A 22,550-nucleotide genomic window follows, 5' to 3' on the forward strand; every position below is an offset into this window, starting at 1 on the left:
TTTCTCTCCATCCGCTCTCGGAGGCGCGAAATGCTAAAGTGTAGAAATGTGTCAATCACTGCATTTCAATTTTGTGGCTTCCTCTGGCTTTTGCCTAAGAAATGATCAAAATAGGTGAAACAGCAGAATGCAGTGCCTGACATGTCCAATAACTTCAGCTGGCTTTGGATCAAAATGCAGCATGCACGGGAGAAAACAGGTCCTCTGTTAGGAGGATGAAACATCTTAGGATGAAGACAGAACTCCTTTCAGCTGGGTGGGATTGTCTAAAAGTCAGCATATCGTGGAATCAGAGAGTGGTTTGGGTTGGAAGGAGCCTTCAGGATCATCTTGTTCCAGCCCCCTGCCATGGGCTGGGACACCTCCAACTAGACCTGGTTACTCCAACCTGTCCTTGGACACTTCCAGGGATGGGGCAGCCACAGCTTCTGTGGACAACCTGTGCTGGGGCCTTATCACCCTTATAATTAATAATTTCTTCCTATATCTGAGTCTTCTCTCTTTGGGGTTTATATGCTCTGTTTAACAGGCTATGAAATTATGATGAGGTGGAAAGGTTGTATTGAGACAGATTGTCAACCACTTTCTTTGAAGGAAGGAAAAAATAGATATAAAATTATAGTAGTAGGAGCCAAATTCAATGGGGAAAAAAACCAAAATAAAACCCAACAACGAAACCTGGGTTTTGTTTGGTTGGTTGGCTTGGTTTTTTCTCACTGATAGTTGATTTTTGAAACTTGTTTTCAAGCCACATAATCACCAGGAAACCCTCTTAACGGTAAATGACGAATGAGGACAGTAAGATTATTAGGGAGAAAAGATCAAAAGCACTTTTTCTGTCTCCTATTTACTTGTTTATGGCCAGTGCTGGAGACAGAATACCAAGTGATGTGGAGCATTGAGCTGAGGCAGTAGAATTGTCCTCATGTCCTACCTTGTGGTGATGAAGGCACAGAAGGCTCCTCAAGGTTTCCTCCTGCTTAGTTCAAGCAGCTGTTTTCCCAAAACAGGAGATTTCATAGAATCATAGAATATCCTGTCTTGGAAGGGACCTGCAAGCATCACTGAAATTCAACTCCTGGAATGGAATATCCAGGAAAATTTTTCACCTGTCATAAAGGGGAAAAAAAGTCAAGAAATTGTTGAATATTTGATGGTATGTGCAACGCTATAATTTTGACATCTATTACCTTTTGTGGACCCAGCTTTGGGGAACAGTAATTTTTAAAGATCTCAGATCTGAGAATTTTCCCTGGCTCCTGAATAGCTTGTCAGCAGCAGCACGAGAAATCCAAACAGGTTTGTTTTCTCATGTTCACATTTGTCCTTAAGGCACCAGAGACAAAACTGCTTCCTATTCCACTCCTGACTAAGAAGACCTGACAACTTAATAATTGAACTGAGTACTTAGCTCTCTATGCCTCTGATGTGCCTCTTTTTAATTGATTTTGTCAGGATCTTTTTAACTTCTCTTCCGCTGTTGCCAGCATACTCTTGCTCCTCATAATGCCTTTGCAAAGAGGTTTTATTAGAATTTTCCCTTGTCATATCCCATTCTCACCTATTTGTTACCAATTAACCCTCTACACCGTGGTGGTTTGCAGGATGTGCCAAATTGAACTGCTGGCTGCTGGAAATCTTTGAGCTCTGTGTCTCTGCCAGAGATACTGTAAAGAAAAACTATGCCTGTGTTTCCTCCCAAAGCATCAGTAGCAAAAACAGCTGTTTAATGGCATTTTCAGATATATTTTCCATGAGGAGGGCAAAGGAAAATGTGCCCATGAAGTGACTAAACAATGAAAAACAAATCTTCACTTGCAGTTGCAACAAAGCTTGCAGTCAGTTGTCCAAATGGAGATTGGTAACAAATTGTGTCCATATTGAGTCAGAATGGTTTAATATTATTTAAATGATAATAAGGGCAGACAAAAGGACTGAGTTCACCCTTCAGCAGGTTTGTGGGTGACAGAAAGCTGAGTGGTGAAGCTGATGCACTAAAAGGAAAAGATGCTGGGCAGGGGGACTTTCACAGGCTTGGGAAATGGGAACTGTGTGAAGTTAAAAAAGGCCAAGAGAAAGGTCTTGTAACCCATCAGGTACTGAGATCACTCAGCAGCTCTGTCATGGGCAAAACACTCAACTTGGGGAAATTAGTTACATTTTTACCAGTGGAATCAGAGTAAGGCAATGAGAAATAAACCTGAATCTTAAAACACCTTCCCCTCACTCGTCCCTTCTTCCTGGCTTTGACTTCACTCCTCAAATTCTCTACCTCCTCCCTCAGTGGAGCAGAGGGATGGAGAATGGGGATTGCAGTCAGTTCATCACTCAACTTTGCTGCTCCTTCCTGCTCAAGGGGAGGACTCCTCACACTCTTCCCTGAATCCAGAGTGGAGTTCCTTCCACATCAGAGTTTTCCATTAAATTCTCTGATCTGAGTCCTTCCCATGGGCTGCAGCTCTTCACAAACCACTCTGGCATGGTCCCTTCCATGGGGTGCAGTCCTTCAGGAACAGCCTGATCCAGAAAAGGTCCCTTCTGGAGTCCTTGTGGGGACAATCAATTTGTCTCTCCATGGGGTCACAGGTCCTGCCAGGAGCCTGTGGATCACACAAGCTGCAGGGGCACAGCAGCCTCACCATGGGCTGCACCTCAGCTGCAGGGGAATCTCAGCTCCACCACCTGGAGCATCTCCTGCCCTTCCTCCTTCCCTGACCTGGGTGTGTGCAGAACAGCTCCTCTCACATGTTCTCACTCCTCTCCTCTGACTGCTGCTGGTGCTCCTCTCTCCTGGAGAGGAGAAGGCTCTGCACAGGCCTTACTGCACCATTCCAACATGTGAAGGGAGCTTCTAGGAAAGACAGAGATTCTTTTTATCAGGGAATGTAGTGACAGGACAAGAGGCAATGGTTTTAAACTGAAAGAGTGTGGATTTAGATGAGACATAAGGAAGAATTTGTTTATAGTGAGGGTGGTGAGGCTCTGGCTCAGGTTGCCCAGAGAAGCTGTGGCTGCTCCATCCCTGGAAGTGTTCAAGGCCAGGTTGGGACAGGGCTTGGAGCAACCTGGGGTAAAGGAAGGTGTCCCTGCCAATGGCAAGGGAGTGAAATGAGATGAACTTTAAAGTCCCTTCCAGCCCAAACCAAGTTCTGATTCTATGATTTAGCATGAATATACTGTTTTACAGTAACCTCATGAACTGTTTGGGGTTTTTTAATGACATTTGCCATTATAACCAAGCCTGTAACACACAACAGCCTGCCTTTGTTGCCACATGGTTTCCTCCTTGCTCTAGCCAGGCAACTTCTGCAATTTCAGTAGAGAAATACTTTACCTGGGTCATCAGTGCCAAATGATCTGCTGTGTGAGCTGGCTCGGGGAAAGCTCAATCATACTAATGAGGTAATCACTGAGCTCCTAATGAATGGGATTAGCGACTGGGCAAGGATTGTTTGTCCTGGATCCCTCGTTCAAATGCAGCTCGAAGCTCTCAAAATATTTGCTTGCAATCAGCTACGAGCTGGGTTCGTTTCAGCTCCCACTAACTAGATGAAAATTATTTCCATCTCTGCAGGATTTGCCAAATGTGCTGATGGAGGCAGACTGCAGTTTGTGGTGGATAGAAGAGGGGAGTTCTGTTTCAGAAGCAAACTCTCTGTAGTAAGGTAAAGCTGTAGGTGTCATAATTTCTAATTTCATGCCAGCACGAAGCTTGGCTGGGGAAAAGGCAAAAGAGTATCACTCTATTAATTATCTTTTCTTAATAGCAATTTATGAATATTTAATAAACATATTTTGAAGATCTAAAGAAAAACCACCAGAAACTGTGACTTGTGTTTCTACACCAAACCTGACTGTGTTGATTTAAGAAGTTTCACAGTTTTGACCCTGAAGGAGTTTAAGCACCTGCAGGATTTCTCTGAGCATTTTCTGTGCCCAGCCTTGACTGAGGAAAGACTGTGTCAGCTCTTTGGAAAAGGAGCATGTAACTGAAATCAGTGCAGGTGAGAATCCAGTTTAATATTTGTTATTCTTTTCTAAAACTTCACAGTACCCAAACCCCCATAACATACAGAGGTAACTTTTTTTTTTTCCTTTTTTCTTTTTTTTTCCCTGGTGAGAAGTATTTTTGTCAGAAGATTTCACTGTTCCCAAAAAAATATATGATTTTGTTAAATTCTCTTCAATAATTCCTATGGCATTTTAATTAAAACCGTTTTTGGAATGCTTTATTTACTGGAGAAAAACTGCATTTATAATACATGACACATTTAAAGATGAATTTAAATGGCATTTTCAATCATGTTGTCAGGAGAAAACATTGTGGATGAAAATGGAACAAAATCCCAAACGTTAGTTGCATTCAAACCCATGAAATGAAATCTAAAGCAAGATTTGGCATCTTTCATGAGATATTTTGCTTGGGTTTTTTTGTAAAGGCCTTAAAAAAATTGCAACAGCATATTTGGTTTATTTGTCCTCCTTTTTCACTGGCGTTTCTCACAAATCAATGTGGCATTCTGTGCATACAGTGGGATCAAATAAGCGTCTAACTGATGTGCTGTAAATGGCACATGTAATTGGGGAAGTGCTTAGCTCAGATCCAGCAGAGCAAATTCTAAAGCAGCAGCGCACAGTAGGGGAACCTGAGCTAAATTAATTTTTAAACGTACAAAAAACAGTAACCAAAAAAAAACAAAACCAACCAGACAAAACATCTTGACTTTCACGGTTTTAAATGAGCCAAACTGGAGATCAGGAGCATGTTAAAAACACAAACAATAAAGATGAATTAATGGCTACTTATCTTACAGCACATTGTATAGCAAATCTGGAGGCAGAGAAATAGCATTCTCCAGACACAGGAGACATAATTAAAATCTGTGACATAAGGTAAAACATGCCTACAAAGGAGGGGGGGAAAATAGGCAAAATTATTCACAATGATACCAACACATAGTATAAAACTTAGCTTTTCCTTCATACAATTAGTGTTTGTTGGTTACAGCAGGTTTAACATGGCGTGATCAGTAATGCAGGGCCTGAATGTGCAATGCCTGGAGAATCCATCCCACTTCCCAGGGTGATCACAGGCTCTGCAAAAGCAAGAACAGCTGGTGAGTATTCACAGCATCCCCAGAGCATTTCTGACGCAAAGTTGTCACTGATGGAAGCGTGGCTTCCCCCCAAAAGGCAGAGTCAACAATGAAGCAGATTAAGCTCAGAAAAGTGTGTTTAAACTGATTCCAGTCTAAGGTAATTGTGGAATTGGAAGGGATGAGGTGGCTGGAGCAGATTACCCAGAGGATGTGGATTCCTCATCCCTGGAGATGTTCAAAACCAGGCTGGAAGGGGCTCTGAGTAACCTGGTCTAGTGCAAGTTTCCCTGACCATGGCAGAGGATTGGAACAGGATATTTAAGGTCCCTTCCAACCCAAACCAGTCCATGATTCTATGGTTCTATGACTGAGAGTACAGAAAAAAATAACTTCATAAAGAAAATACAACATAAAGCCTGCTGTAGAAAGGAAAAAAGTAGGTTTTGTATTCTCTTCATGCCAGCAGTTCCCATACCTGCAGAAAAGTGCATTTAGTTTTAATTTTTTTTCCTGCAAAGTGGACAAAGCATAGAAGCCAGAGTGTGACACTGATGCACTTTGAAGGAAAGAATATATCTAAGAAATTGTATTGTTTCCTGTTTTTCCATGCAATGAAAACCTTAGATACTTCCTCTGGCTAGGAACAACTCACTGTAACATTTGATCTCAAATTAGAAATCAAAACCATGTATATGTAAACCATAAAATGTTTACACTATTCATGTAGACAGTAAATGGAATTTTTTTGAAAAGCCATTTTTTTATAAAAGAGCCTGTTTCTCTCCAGTCACTGGAGAAAACCCTCTTAAGAAAGACATCAGCAGCAAAATATCACCTCCAAGATCAGCACTGCAGACTTCTGAGGTTACACAGATTGTATTTTTGCACTCACCACCCCTTGACACAGCCCTGTGTGTTTGTAGGATGCACCACTATGAAATACATCAGACTTTTGTAGTGTTTGTGTTTATTCTGCCTCTACTTCCTTAGTGACTATTGTTTGTGTACATGTACAGTGGAAGAAAATCTAGTTAAACTAGATTTATCCAGGATGTTATTCAGGGTGAGGAAAGGAATGAAAAACTTCTCTGTTATTATTATTACTGAAGATATAACTGATAAAAACCTATTTTCTTTTCTTTAATTTGTTTAATACAGGTGAAAACCTTAGAAACACTGTTTTAATTATGCTTTAATGTAAACCAACCAGGTGTTAAAATAGACCATGATCAGACACAAAGCAGCCAAATACAGACACACACATATTTTTTATTTATGCTAATTTTTAAAACTGCTCATAATAAGACTCTTTATATAAAATTTTGAAACCAGATGTCTGCTGTGTGCTGTGCTGCAGATACAAAGCAGAGATGAGAGTTCCTTCCTTGTATTCCCACAAACACCTCAAAGAGGCAATAGAAACACTCTAATGGGAAGAGTACCCTTGTGAAGATGACATTCATCCCAGCTAATTTAAGGTGTAAGCACCTCCATCTGAGTATAACAACTCCCAGGCTTCAGGCTCCTATTACAGCAATTACAGATCTAATCAATACAGCCAAAGATTTGTAGGGTGGGGATCATTTGAATAAAGTCATCAACTCCGTATTGACCTAAATTTCACTAGCTGGTATTGACTTGCATGAACTACAAAGGGATCTTCAGGATGACTTTCTCAGATGCAGAAAGGTACAATGTTGACATCTAAATTTAGCTGCACAAATTCAGGAGCCAAAGTCCTTCTAATGTTGCAAAAGGAGTTGCTCAAGTCACTCCCATAAATGGAAAAGCTCTGGAAAGGGCATGGACACCACCAACCACATAACCTTTCCTTCCACTTGGGAACAATACTCACTTTTCTGTTCATTTAACATTTCACAGCACTTTTTAAAGAGGAAAGGCTTTAAGGAGAGTCTTGAATGTCTTTTTGAACCCAAACCATTTGATGGCATTATGTAATCCTGTGATATTTTTACAGGTGGCTGTCACCAATATTCACTGCCCATGCAAGTCACAGAATCACACAATGATGATTCTGGAGATGAAGCAGGGTGAGCAGGGCTGTACCCAGCTGGATTTTGAATACCTCCAAAGCTGGAGGCTCCACAAATCTCAGCAAACTCTTTTCCCATTTGACCACTCTTACATGAAAAAAAAAGAGGTATTTTAAACAAATTTCCATCAATTTCAGGTTGTGGCTATTGCCTGTTTTCCTGAGAAACCCCTGAAGAGAGAGGACAGCCTGGTTCTACCTTCTTCAACCCCCTGCTTCAGGTATTTATAGATTGAAAAGGTCCTCCAGAGCCTTCCCTTCCCCAGGCTGCAGTCCCAACTCTCAGCTGGGGAAGGGAAGATCACAGATCCTGTGGACCTTGGACAGGATTCTCTTGAAGGGCTGGGATGAAGGGCAGCATGGGTTGGACAGGAAATTAAACCCCACGAGCAGCACAGGCCATTGCTCTTAGGAGGCTCTGCAGCTACTGGGGATTCTGAATTTTGATCTGCAGCCAGGGAAAATATTTAACATTAAAAAGACATTTGAATTAGAAATAAGTACTTGGAGTGCAACAAGAGAGATTCTCCAGACACAAGCAGTCTGTCAGAAGATACTCTGGGCCAAAAACCCAGCAGACTTGATATATATTTCAGGTTTACTTGAGGATAAAAATGAGTTATTTTGAGTTACTGAGAAAGAGTTTGAGTTCTGTCATACTCTTAGGTTTTGATTGAAGATGTTTTTTTACTATTTGCTGTAGTAATAATGCCACTGAATTTAGCAGTTTTAATCACAGACTATACAGTCTTGTCTTAGTTGGTATACAAATTGAGAACTAAATAACAGTCTTTAGAAAGAAAGAAATTAAAAGTATGTTGGAATATATCTCAATATATATCTTTTTTTTAATAGCTGGGGAACTTTACCAGTAGAAACCTCTCTGACTTGAGGCTTTGTCTGTCTGCATTTCCATGAGCAATTTCTATTATTTTCATAGTCAATAAAAGGAAACAGATTTATTTATCTTGATGGTTTTTTTCTTCATGCATAAAGAGAGAGGGCAAATTAAAAAAGGCCCTGCTGCTATCAGGGTGCTAAAATTACTCTTCTGTGCAAGATGACAGATCTCTTCACTGAGAACTGTAAAAACAGACTGTGAAGAGCTGCTTTAGCCATGTGGTAGCTCTGAGCTGCAACAGGAACCTGAGCTGTGGATCCATCCTACAGCCCTCCTTGGCTTCAGAGAAGCATCTTTCCCCTCTTTGAGGTTCAGACTCTGCTGATTTCTGCAGTCTGGGCTGTTCTGGCTATGAATTAAAGAGGTGGTCTCATGGGAAGATAAATTATCCAGAGCAATAAACTAATTTTTTCCTACCTGTTGGTGTTTCAGATCACGTGAGATCTCTGTCTAGGCAAATATGAGGACAAGTATCACACTGTGTAAATAAGCTGTGATAATACAACCTTTGACTTTTGCAAATTTACACAGATTTAGGACTTTCTCACAGATATGAATGTCAATGAACTTCTCTGTTGGAGAAGGCTCATCCAGATAAATCACAGTCCATTATTAATAGTAGATAACCATTATTTATGCAGAGCTTTCTGGTTTTTTGAATGGTTCTTTGAGAGTGTGAAGGAATGACATTCATTAGAAGCTGACTGAGATGGTCAAAAGTGTCCCACAGATTTATCAAGTGGAATTATCAGTGAAAGAGGAGAGATGATTCAAAGTTCATTACAGTCCATGTAAACCCTCTCACTGCCTTCACCCAGCTGTGGAAGTTCTTGCAGCAGCTCTGCAAAGTCACAGTCTGTGCAGCCACACTGCTGAGGGAAGCCTGATGGATTGTCCAGAGGATGGAAAATACGGGACAGATTGAGCAGGTGGATTTTGGTGGTGAGCACTGGAAACATGGACATGAAAACAGCTCTTCAGAGATATTTAAAGGCTCCTTCTCAACATGTCAGACTCAGGCAGGGAGTGAGTGCCAGAGCTGGACCCCTGAGCTGCAGCCCAGAGAAAGGAAATGTTAAACCTTTGACTCAATTTTGTCTTTTGTTAAAATTTTTTTCTTCTTTTTTTTATTTTTTTTTTTTTGTTGAATCCAGTTTTGTTTTCTCTTATTTTGATTTATTTTTTCAATGTTCTGATGAAACTGTTTCCAAGGCACTACTGTTTTTTGATATTTTCAAACGGAAACCTTCACATGTGCAAATTTGCACTAATTAAACGCAGGTCACAATATACTTTATTTATCTACTTTCCTCCAAAACTTTTGCATGCTCTATACCAGTTTCAGATGTACACTGCAAAGTAGCTTCCAAATATCACAGAGCTGAAATCCTGTGACATCATCTCATTCATGGTATGAATATGGAACCTAAATTAATCTGGGAGGCTGAGAGTGGAGAGAGCATCTTGTAACATGAGGGTCTAATTTTCTATTTCTGAAACCCGCCAAGAAGGTATTAAAGGCAAAATAGGAAATCTCTGGTTGTTTACATTTTCCTGGCTCTAGCTCCTTGTAGTTGCTAATTTTCTTATTCTCTTTTCCTGATAATATGGTAAATATACTTTGCTTCTGGGTTCATCAGATCACCCGCTTTGGACATCAACATCAAATTCAACCCCCATGTCAGATAACCTTCCTCTGCAGCTGGAGTGCAATTCATGGCTTAACTGATTTAAAATTAATCTCTTCCATCTGTGGTGGTGGGGAATGGCTTCTGAAAACCCTTTCTGATCACTTTTTGAAGCTTTCAACACGGGCCTGATATAATAGCTTTATTAGATACATCAATTTTAATGATGCATTTTTAGGATAGAAAAGAAACAAAGACAAGGGAAAGAAGAAAAAGGTCACAATACTAAGAAAACCTGTGGTGTTTCCTGCCTCTTTGAAGCCGAAGTTAATCAGATAGCAAATTAGTGTGAGAATTACATTACTGACATTGTAAACCTTCCAGGCCTTTAGCTGGGCCTTTGCTCAAATGTAGTACATGATGATAAGACTTTGCCTTCAGTAAATCCTGTTGTTTCATCATTTAAAGTTCATTTTTTAAAATAATTGTTCCCACTAATTTTCTAGGGAAGTAAATTATATCCACTTTTCTTTATGGAATTATTTTAGTGCACAGCTGGTAACAGCAGGAAAGCTGCTGTTCTTGTTCAGCCACACTGGTCATTTCTGCTCATCCTGGAGCTTTAACAACAGCTTCTTAAAATAGGACAGACCTAATAACCCTGGAGTCTTCCCTCAGAAAAAAAATGAGATGGCAGGGTGATGATATACCCCATGCAATATTGCTTAATATTCACTTACACATTTATTTCCCCTGTGCATTCTCTTAACAGCATCAATGCTTCCCAGCAGCCACTTTGGATTTAACTTCACTGAAATAATTTCTTTCTCTGTTTAGAAAGATGCCCCAGTAGAAATCCAGGTGCTTTGGAAGAATAGAGGATTTTTGGCCTTGAAATCAAATTCTTCAAATTTGGCAGCTGCAGATCATTGTTAAAACAGGAGTTTTAGATAAAGATGTTAATTCAAGTCCATGAGCATCTCTTAGGGATCACCACAAGAACATGGGGATATTTTGTGGAGAGTATGGGTTAATCCTAGAGCAAAACTAAATAAAGGAATGAGATCATACTGGGAACAAAACAAAACCAAAAAATACCCCAGAAACAAATCCCAAGCCCAGGCACTGTTTGGTGCTCCAAGAAAGGTGTTGTCTATCTAAGTCAGCTCTCTGGGATTCACTACACTAAAAAAAATCCCAAATCTTTTCCATCTTCCTGCTTGAAGTTACTCATGTGCCCATTAGGAATTTCTCTGCACTTCTGTCTGAACCCTAAAGATTCAGACACAGTACTGTGCACAGTCCATGGCAAAGTTCTTAAGAAACCTGCAACTGGTACTCATATAAACCTATTAAAAATGTTCAGCAGTTTAGAATTCGCACCTGGGAGGCAAAGCTGCAGAAGATGACATAATAATGGCAAGAGGTATAATAGGTGATATCACATTTCAGAAGTGAATATTGCTAGCTGAACTCGGGAGATCATGAGAAAATTCATTTCACAGAGGTGGAATGCCCAGTGCCTGTGAGGTGACACGTAATGAATTAGAGTAATTTTGCCCAACCTGTTAAAAACAAATGCTGTTATAGAAGAAGCAGGACCATCTGCATAAAGATTTTTAAATTACCTGATGTTGAATATGTGAAACATCGGGTAATGACATTGCAAACTCAGCTCTGATTAAATGGCAAGTGAAGAGCGAATCTCAGCAGCATTGTCTTATCACATTAAAACAAGGGGAAAATCTATTTATGAGTGAGCTGACCTCATTTTTTCTCTCATAGCCCGCTGTGCGTGGCAGAGTTGGGTATGATTGAAAAGTCATTGCATAGTTCTTTAACATGAAAATGTTGAATCCAAGAAAAAGTTCCTTTTCAACCCCCAACAACTTTTTTTTTTTAAATGCTACAGTTGATATAATGCATTTTTGAGGTTGTGTGAGGTTTGAAATTTGGGTTCTAACAAGTCCTCCCAGAAAGTTCTGACAGGAATCCCCAGGAGCTACCTGGAGCACAAACTTCTTGCCTGTACTAAAGCAAGCCAGGAGAGAGAAGGAACCAAACCCACTTATTAACAAGGCCTTGCTTCCTCTCAAGGTTGCAAGTCATGGAAAATACTTCCTCCAAAAAAAGTGTACTCCTTTTCTCTTAAAATTACTTTGCTTGTAGAAGCATTGTCATCTTGTTCAGCCTGGAGAAAAAGGGGTCACCTTATTGCATTTTACAAAAAGGTCAGAAATGATCTGTTGGTTTGCTGATCACAAACCAAAACGGAAAGGAAGTTACAGTGAGGTGGGTGTCAGTCTCTTCTCCCAGGTAACAAATGGCAGAACAAGAGGAAATGGTATCAAATTGTGCCAGGGAGGCTTTAGACTAGATATTATGAGAATTTCTTTCATGTAAAACAATGGAAAAGGCTGCCCAGGGAAGTGGTGGAGTCACCATCCCTGGAAGTGTTCAAAAAAGTGTGTGGATATGCAGTTGAGGACATGGATGAGTGGTGAACATGGTGGTGTTTGGACAGTTGGACTTGATGACCTTAGAGGACTTTTGGAATTTTAATGATTCTATGATTCCGTAATTCTGTTTCTCAAATAAACATCCTTGTCATTCGGGACTTCCTTCCCAACATTCCAATAGCAAATTAAGGAAATTTATCTGGAATCACCTTCTTCTGAGGACTGAAATGCAGAAGAGTGAGGCTCAAGGTGCAGAGAAGGGCTGTGACTTTATTTGGTTGCCTTATAAAAAAAGGTTAGAAGGTTTAAATGTGTGATCTAAACCCAAGTGACTGAATGACCAAGAAAATATCATTTTCTCCATCCACGAATTCACTTTGCACTTAAATCCTCAGCAACTTTGCTCAGCTACAAGATGGTTCTGTGACAGAAGCCACATCTCTTCTGGTCTGAGCAGCCACTGTGTGTCTTTCTCTAGCAGGACAGAGCTCCCTGACTCACATTTGGCAACTCCTGTAGTGTGCAGGGAGGAAGGAGAGAGAAAAGCAGCTTCATGAATATGTGGAATGATTCTGGGAAGCACTCAGGATAATGCAAAAACAAGGGACATAAAACACAGGCAGCTAAGACACTAAGAGAGATTAGATAGCAGACCTGGCAAGTCATCCATTTGCACCAATGTGGCAAATCTTAGGGTTTTTTGGGAACAGGCAGAATTACTGGCATTTGACTTTCATCTTGGATTAAGTACCAGGAAGAAAAATGCTGACTTAAGTTAAAATATGTCTGGTTGCAGGACAAGCTCAAGGAGATGGATGCTTAAGCACTGGAGTACACAGCCAAGGCTGCCAAGGATGCAAATCTCTCAGTGCCCATCCAGTGCCTCGTTCCTATTTCACCATCCCTGAGCACCTGCCATGGGGAAATACCAGGCTTTCACCTTGCAGCTGCTTTTAACTACAGAGCGAGCAAATCAGAGCTGTAAAAGGTGACAGAAACCCTTAAATTCTCATTCACGTGTTACTGGAAATAAACCTTAAAAAAGCCCACAGAAGGCACACAAAATGGTTGGCATTAAACTATTTCAGCGAAGGGAGCAGGAACTGTGTGCTCCAGTTCTGCTGAAAGGGAGCTGGTGGAAGAAGAATGTGGTTTGTGCAGAGAAAATCAGAGTTGAAAAGGTTCCCTATTAGGAAAGAAATCCACACTGCATAGCAAGAGTTGTTGTCTCACACACTGATGGGTGGTTTTGGAGCAGCAGCAATGCATATTTAAACACAAGAAGTACCTACCTCAGATAATTTTTTTAATACTATTTAACTGTGAAGGAAATAAAACTGGTTTTAGTCAATGAGGACAGAGATGGAATGGATAAAACTCCTAATACTGCAAACAGAACTGCAACTTATAATGTTTTCATTTAGAACAGTGCTGGAAATAAATTGCTGCATAGAGAGCTAATTAAAAAAGAACTAATAAATTCTGTAGATGTAAATGCAATGCATTTTTTTCATCCATCTGAGCTCTAGCTGTTGTTAACTCTGGGTGATGCTGGTTTTACATGCATATGTTGGTGTTATTCCTGCAGATGGTGCCAGGGCTGAGGCACTGAATGGAAGGAAGCTTCACATGTTTGCTTTGCTTACACTCCAGCAGAAAGTACTGGATTACTGCAAAACCTAATCCCATCAGAAAGGAGATATTTTAGTAGACACCAGGGAGACTAAAGCAGTTGATCCCTGCTTATGGCAGGAAAATGCACATATGTCAGGGATTTCACTCTGATATTTGTAGATAACCTTGATAAATCTTTTGGACACCTCCTCATTTGAACCTGAGCTGCCTATTCATAAATAAGGGTAAAAATGGCTGAGTTGACTTTCCTTTTGATCTCTTCCACCATTTTCCCAGTGAAGGTGAGTGAAATATCCTGCCTGGTGTGTGTTTATTCCCTTTTCTACTGCCCCAGATTAGTCAGTATGGATCACTATGGATGAGATTCTTTTTATTCCAATGTTCCAGATGAACAAAAATCACCCTCATTTCTCTTTAGAGAGGAGAGGGGACAATCTGGTTCACCTTTAATCTGTTCAATAGCTAAAAAAATATCTATGCATTAGCCTGAAAGGGAACATCAAGTGACTAAGTGACATTTGATTGTCTAAACTTCAATGACATTAAGCTCATCTTTATTTATTTTTTTAAATATTTTACTTCTGAAACAAATATTTCTGTACAACCTTGTTCTCAGATGTTAATGGTTTGCCTTGTATATTTTTTCTAGAAATAAAACTTCAGTGACCAGATGGACAAGACTGATATCAGGAAAGAAACCTATCTTCATAATAATGTGCCCTGGAATTTATAAATGTATAGTCCCTTCCTTCCTTCCTTCCTTCCTTCCTTCCTTCCTTCCTTCCTTCCTTCCTTCCTTCCTTCCTTCCTTCCTTCCTTCCTTCCTTCCTTCCTTCTTTCCCTCCCTCCCTCCCTCCCTCCTTCCCTCCCTCCCTCCTTCTTTTTTTTTAATGTACACACAAAGTGTTCCCATTTTCCTATGGAATCCAGATTATCTTCATTTTCTTGGGCAGCAGTATTGGAACTAAGCATAAGTATCAACTCTCATGCTAGATCCTACTGAGACCCATCTCATGGAAGCCTCACAAATTCTTTAGTTATTCCATGTATTGTATTCCCTATACTGTTCTTCATGCACAGCAAAGCAACCCTGTCCTCTAATATGTATGTTCTCCTGCCATCCTCACCAAAAATGAATAAAATAAAACCCACAGACTGAAGGGAAGAATAGAAAAATATTTCAAAGAAAGATCTCTCAGTTACTAAGAAAGACACATTGTCAGAATTCCCTGAGCAGGAAATAATCAGAAGCTTGGACAGTGCCTGAGGGAATATTTTATGTACATCATCTCTTATTACTCTTCCTTGGGTTCATGGCTGCTGCTGGAGACAGTGAATGGGTGAAACATTCTTTTTGTACTGGCCAGGCTGGGTGTCCTCACATTCCCAAAATCAGCTGGGTCAGATTTACCAGGGTGTTGAATCCATTTAACTCCTCCCTGATTATTATCTGCTGGGAAGAGCATCACTAAAGGGATTATGTGGAGCTCCAGAAGTGACTACATTCTCTTTAGAAAAGAAACAGGAGTTTGTTGGGGAGGGAAGATAATCATGAGTAGTAACTGCACAGCCAGTTATACATTATATATTCTGCATTGTGCCTCTGGCTCCATTTCTGCGAACAGAAATGATTAAGATTTTACTTACTCCTTAGCATGTAGTGCTATAAGGGATTAAGAGACAAAAGAGGGGAGATGAAGTATTTAAGGGCTCCAGGAGACTCAGGGAGAACTTTTGGTTATCAAAGAAGCCTTTTTACAGCTCAAGCCTGTTAAACAAAAGGCAGAGGAAGAAAAAAGAGATATCTGTTTAGGTATTTTTAACAGATCTTGGATACTACAGCAACTGAGGTATTTGACATGCTTAACATAAAAGTGAAAAATTAGTGTAGACAAAATACAAGATAGGAAACTCCAGGGAAATACTGTGAATCCATGGAATGGAAAGAGATTTCTGAGTTTTCTTTATGTCTCTGTAGATGGATGAAAAGCAGAATAATTTTGGTAGTGGATGCACAGCCTTGCCTGTCCAGGCCAACCAAAATCTCCAAGACAATGTTATTTAGCAATGAATTTTGGGACTCCCCGTGGACTGTTTCAGAGGGCTTTCATCATATTTAGCAGGACTGAACAGAAGCCCACATCCTCACAAGCATCAAGCAAGTGGACATCCTGTCTCCTCAGATACTGAAATTCCCTCTTAACAAGAATGACAGTGGCACTGACAAACCAAGCAAACAGTCAAGGAAAAGAAAATTCATAATATTTATTGTTCTTCACCTGTGGTTGGCAGTAGTTGGAAGAACCACAATAAACTCAAAGCATATCTTGCCAAATGTTTCTTCAGATGTCTTTTGACTTCACTACCCTGCATTCCCAGCTTGGAATTCCTTCTTTGGAGGTGACAGATTCCTGCAGCACCACACTCGAGGTGACACCTCAAAGCACAGAACTCCTCTATATATTTCCCCCCTCAGTAAACCTACAGTGCAGCTGCATCTGGAAATAAAGAATTCCCTCCTCCTCTGCAGCAGATGGAGCCCAGAGCACAGCCCTGTCTGCAGCAGCAGTGAAGTTGGAAAGATTCCTCCACAGCAGGAGGGATCACACACACTGGGGAGACCACTTTGCCTGTTATTCCCATCCCTGAAGGTGAAGGAGACCTGAATCATTATGAGAATGATGGGAACACTCATTGATCCATGCCAGGCTGTGATTTAGACCAACTTCATCTTGCTTCTTTGGTGAGGAATAGCAAATATTTTAAGGGGAAACTGCAATGCTACTTAAAAACCACTTACCTAATTAAACCTCAAGTGCAGGAATCTTTATTCTGCAGAGCAGCACTCTGTGATGCTCAGCACCTCAGGCTGTACCTCAGCCATATGGCACTTTAATAGGCACTAGCAGAGGGAGCCCTTTTTATATTTTAACAGATGGGTGCAAGCTACTGGGGTTGGAGCAGAGGGCAGAATGAAAGAAAATGTAAGGAAGGAGAACCAAGAAAGACAAAGTTCAAAGGATGAATTCTTATTGAACTCTACCACTTCTGTTCAAAACAGCTTGAGGTCTTGTTTCTTTCCTAGAAAGAGCTTCTGTTGTTTCCAACCCCTTGGACTCAGACTGGCTGATCACAAACCATTTGACAGCAGAATTACTGTGTGAGGTATTGTCCTTGCAGCAGAAATACCTCTGCTGATTTCAGACTCTGCTGGCCCAGCAAGTACTTGCATGAGTTTAGGAGTAGGATTCAAGTTTTTATAGTGTTTTTTCTGCTGTTCCTATGGCCCTGTATATTACAGTGTCGATAAGTTTGGGCTGTACCAAAAAATTAGTAGAAGACCTCAGAAGGGAAAGTCAGTGCAGGGCATATTAGAGAGGAAAGAGGGTAAAGAGAATTCAATAAAAGAGTCAGAAATAATAGGCTTATTAAAAAAAAACCAAAACAAAACAAAACAACAATTTATTGAAATGTTTAGCTTTCAGATTGGTCCTCATCTTGTGGCCAAGAAGGTCAATAGGATCCTGGGGTGCATTGGGAAGAGCATTGCCAGCAGGTCAAGGGAGGTGATCCTGGCCCTCTGCTCAGCCCTGGTGAGGCACATCTGGAGTGCTGTGTGCAGTGCTGGGCTCCTCAGGACAGGAGGGACATGGAGCTCCTGGAGCAGGTCCAGTGGAGGGTTTTGAAGATGATTTGGGACTGGAGCATCTCTGATGAGGAAAGGCTGAGGGAGCTGGGGCTGTTCAGCCTCGAGAAGAGAGAGCTGAGAGAATATCTCATCCCTGTCTGTTAGCATCTGCAGGGAGGGGTCAGAGATGGACCAGGCTCTGCTCCTGGTGCCCAGCAATGGGACAAGAGGAATGGGGAGAAACTGATGACAAGAAAGTTTCACCTGAACATGAGCAAGGACTTCTTCCCTGTGCAGTGACTGAGCCCTGAACAGATCATCCAGAGAGTGTGTGGAGTCTCCCTACTGGAGATATTCCAGAACCCTCTGGACACAACCCTGTGCCATGTTCTCTGGGATGGTCCTGCTGGAGCAGGGAGGTTGGACCTGATGATCCACTGTGGTTCCTTCCAGCCTGACCCACTCTGTGATTCCATGCAATCTGGTAAGACTGTGGTTTTAATTACAGCAATTGCATTCCAAAAATAATCAGCCAAAGGCACCATAGGGCTAAAGGATTGTTATTCCATTTACATTGTGGTTGCTACATAGTTTAATGTTTTCCAAATTTGTTTGGATGGCTGCCATTCCATAGCTTTGTTGCCTCACCCAGAATGTTATGTGATGCCTGTCACACCTTCCTGTCTTTCCTTTACAGTACTTCCATAAATACCATTCCTTTCATCATGTGCATTTGTTTCCTACTTCACAGGGTAAGTTCAATTTGTCCCAAAAGGCCTGTGGCAATTTGGTGGCAGGTTTTCACCCTCTGGGGGTTGATAGGGACCTTGTTCTAGGGAGCTCTGATGCACAGTGGCTGCATCATTCAATGAGGCACTGCAGATAATTCTCCCTGCTGACATTCCTGCACCAATTCTGGGACTGGATCACCCAGGGTGAAGCAGCTCAGAGTTCCTTCTGCAAGTATTTAATGTGTACCAGTAATAGATGCAAAGTATTTAATGTGTGCTCTTGATAAAACACGCTGTGTGTTGTTCTATAGAAACTCTGAATCCACAAAACACATTAAATATTTACTTAATCAATGATATTTCTCTATTTGTTCTATCTTCCAATGTAACTTACACAGTGTCCACTGTACCATAAAAAAATAATGTTCTGTGAATGTGTTCTCAGAGCATTAATTCCTTTATTGAGAAATTCTCTGGTTATTTTAATCCTCCATCTGAATTCCTTATGAAGAAAATTATAATCAATGTAGAGTTTTTATTTCATTACCATTCATCAACATCTGCAATAATTCAGTATTTTAAAAAAGCAAAACTGGATATTTCCAAAAAAGCACAAATTTCATATTGGATTCTACTGAATTTTAACTACAAGAAATAATAAACAGAAAGGTGTTAAAATATTTATGTGTATTTCAAATTGCATCTCCTACACTATCTGTAGATCTATGTCAGATTTGAATGCCTGTGTGGGAAAATTAGATCTACTCATGGCTGGCACATTGGAAATCTTGATGGGTCTAGCAGGTCATGCCAGACATGGTATAAAAATATATTCTTAGAACATTATCAATTATTATATTAAAATTTCCTTTTGTTTAACACACTGGAGACTTTTGACTGGATCTATCTGGTTTACATGTTCAGAGTTTTGGGGTTTTTTCCCTACATGGCCAGGCCTGGTTTGGTCAGGTTTTACTCAATAATGGAGAAAAATTGTCATGGACAAGCTCTATACAGGGGTAGGATGTTCTAATTCCAGCATGGGGCTCATGCAGTCAATGACAGAGTTTCAGCAATGCAACTGCTTTTTTTTTTTTTTTTTGCTTTAGAAATAAATTTTTTGAGTTTTTTGGGAGGGAGATTCTTTTAATGGCTCTTTTCTGCCTAATCCAAAATCATGCAAACTAAAAGGAAGAGACTCTCCCGAATTAAAAATGAGGAAAAAGCCATGCTGAACCTTCTGTTAGGAAAGTGGAAAGTGTTGCACCATCTTTGGGAAGTTAGCTGTAAAACTGCTGCAAACACACTGGGTCTAGTTCTCACATTTGAAACATTTTATGCTTAATGTAATTCAGTTTATGGCCCCAGTGCACTGCAAGAGTGGTGTAAATTGGTGTTAAAGTTAATGAGAATTCGGCCTAGGGAGTCTAATATTTGCTTTCTACAGTGTTTGAAATTACTTCTGTTGTTTTATAGCAATGTTTAAAAGTCAGCACAGAGATATTATAAATAAAAAAAAATCTTGGGTCTCATCCATCCATCCATCTATCCATCCATCCAAGAGAAATGCACTGCAACATTGGATACAGAGTCTAAGCCTTGATTTAATTACAAGTAGGATTAATTTGGCCTTTTAAATGCAGATGTGGATACAGTACTTCCTCTAAATCCATATCTTTCAATCATTTAAAATCAGCAACACTTCATTCAGAGGTGAAAGTTTTCATGAGCCTTATTTCCCATTTCTTCTGTGAGCAAAAAATGCTACAAGGGTAACAATGATAAACCCAAATAGGGTATCATGAATAAGTTTCAAAATGCTGACAGCAAATATTTGCCTGTGCATGAGAGAAATGCTTTGGGAAAACAGAAACAGAGATTTCCTTTACCTTCAACTGTAATAACCTTTTTAATGACTTGGGAGCCATCCGATTGTTTGTTATGAAACTCCCTGTTTCTGCTTATGTAAGGATTTTGTTTATTATTATGGTGGTATTTGTCTTTCTCTATCCAAAATTGGTCGGTGCCCAAAGGAAAGCATTAAAAAGGAATTCACAAATTTCCAATATTTCATCATTTCAGTTATATTTGAGCAAATATTCCGATCTCTGAGGCACTCTCAAAGCTGTGTTTTGCAGAGGTGTTATATTTCTATGAGGCTGGAGAGAAATATCACAGAAATCCAAGAATACAAATGCACTGAGACTGTTCTGTTTAGGAGGAAAAATCTGGATGACTACAAAAAAGCAGTTAATAAAGGTGTTCAGAATATTTATTGGAAACAAAGTTCAGTGTCCTAAAACCATCTATGACAGAGAGCAATATTCAAGTGCAATGGCAAAGGAGGTGTCCTATTCTTTACGTAAATTTAAGTATTCTTATCTGTTGCAATTTCATAGGTATTTAAGGTTGGTGTCTCTATGGTGTAGAACTCCTGCTGAAGAAACATTTTTTACATGGACTAGTAATTTGGGATTACTGAAAATGTTAGAAAAGGTGTCACACTGGAATCTCTGCAAAGCTCAGTGACAAAATTATATGCTCCAGGCTTGAGGTGTCTTCCAGGTAATTCAAAAAGGACACAGAGCAATCCCAAATCCAGTGAAGAAAAGGTCAAATTCAAAATATTGCCTCCAAAATACTCTGAAGTACAGTCCAGAAAACCAGACAGAATCCTTTAATATAAAACTGGAGTAGGTCTTTTGGAAACTCAAGGAATTCTGATTCACCTCCCACAGAGTTTGAAATAAATATAATTTTTAGCTTGGGCTCATTTTTTTTGGACAGTCATTACAGAGGGTACTTTAATGAAGGACTTGAAAAAGAAAGGGCAAATAGACTTTCTTTTCTTTTCTTTCCCTATCCAGGGATCACAAAGGCAGAAATGCCAAGATGCACTTACTGCCTTGAAACACAAAGGCTGACAATTAAGATTTCTATTTAGAAGTTCATGTAATTTTCTCCCCTCCAGTATATGCTAATTAGCTCTGGAGATGCAAAATATGTTTGTGTTACTTTGTGGATTCTCATTTTCTAAACTTTGCAATCAGGAGGACAGAAATTCATATTAATGCCAATCTTTTTGCTTAATGCTTTTCTCTTTTGATTCTTGTTTGTTTGTTTGCTTGTTTTGCTTTAAAGCACTGCCAGTGGAAGAACTACACTTACTTTGTAGAATCTGTTGCTAAAGTGAATAGAAGGATTTCCAAACCCTATAAAGTCACACTTCTTATGGTAAAGGAAAAGAGAGAAAAAAGGACAGTTTGCTGAAGCCAATTATCCCTTAAAAAATTCAGAACTACATGGGCTATCCTCAACATCAGCAGAACCCCACATTTCAACATAATCATAAAAGTTTCTGGAAAAGAAACGCTAAATATCCAATCACATGCATCTCCTTCTGCCATATGCCATTTCCCTTCTCCTATTTGCATTTGAAAGACTTCCACTGCATTGCCTTCATTTCAAATTTGGGGAAGAGACCTCAGAAGAGACAACTTGAAAGGGAAACATCTGTCATGGGCCCTGGTGTCACATGCTGGAAGTGACTTTGGGGAGCTATTGATAGTCCTGTTTTTGCTACTTTCTCTTGCTTCCTAGCCCTGCCCATGCTGTGCCACAAAACCTTGGCACCCCTGCATTTTTTAGCCCATGGACTCTAAATATGTATTATATTCACAGAATAACAGAATCAGAATGGTTTGGGTTGGAAAGGAGCTTAAAGATCATTGAGTTCTACCCTCTGGCATGGGCAGAAACACCTCCCACTATGCCAGGTTGCTCCAAGCTGATCATGAACACTTCCAGGGATGGGACAGCCACAGTTTCTCTGGGCAACCTGAGCCAGGACCTCACCAGCCTCACAGGGAAGAATTTCTTCCACAATCTAATCCAAACCTACTCCCTCTGAGTTTGAAACCACGTGTTCTAAAAATTATACAAGCCGTGTCTGAGCACAAATGAAAACTCACTGGGGAGCTGGGCTCTTGCCTTATCTCTGAGGAACAGAATTCCCTATCTGCTGCTCTTGTTTTAGGATGGGATTGGTTACCAAATGCAGAAGGACCCCATGGAACCTGGAGTGACAAACTGGAAAGTTCAGGTCTCACTGAAGTATTTTACAAAAGGGGGATCTTAGAATGATCAAAAGGCTTTAGTGATGTTTTGCCAAGGGATACTGACCCCAAAATTGATTTAGGATCATGGAATATCTCAAGCTGGAAGGGACCCATCCTAAAACTAAACCATCTGACTAAAAGCATTGTCCACACATTCCATGAACTCTGACAGATTTGGTGCCAGGACCACTTCCCTGCAGAGCCCAGCAACTGAGCTCCCTCTCAAGAGAAAACCTGAAAATGCCTCTTATCCTAATGGGAAACCTTCACACCCTGCTGGATGAGGATGTGGTTTGAC

At 40.3% G+C, this 22,550-nt stretch overlaps 1 protein-coding gene across 7 annotated transcripts in view; it reads right to left on the minus strand.

The window, feature by feature from the left end:
- Positions 1–4,201: 4,201 nt before the first annotated feature.
- TSNARE1 (t-SNARE domain containing 1) overlaps positions 4,202–22,550 on the minus strand; it is a 442,869-nt gene continuing 424,520 nt past the window's right edge. For all 7 annotated transcript variants that reach the window (XM_085053686.1, XM_085053689.1, XM_085053691.1 and 4 more), the window contains one exon: positions 4,202–5,096. The gene's annotated coding sequence lies outside the window, so the exon portion shown is untranslated. The remainder of the gene's footprint in view (positions 5,097–22,550) is intronic.

The sequence above is a fragment of the Lichenostomus cassidix genome, chromosome 2, assembly GCF_008360975.1.
Source record: "Lichenostomus cassidix isolate B80296 chromosome 2, HeHo_3.0, whole genome shotgun sequence".
In the NCBI taxonomy this organism is placed as follows: domain Eukaryota; kingdom Metazoa; phylum Chordata; class Aves; order Passeriformes; family Meliphagidae; genus Lichenostomus; species Lichenostomus cassidix.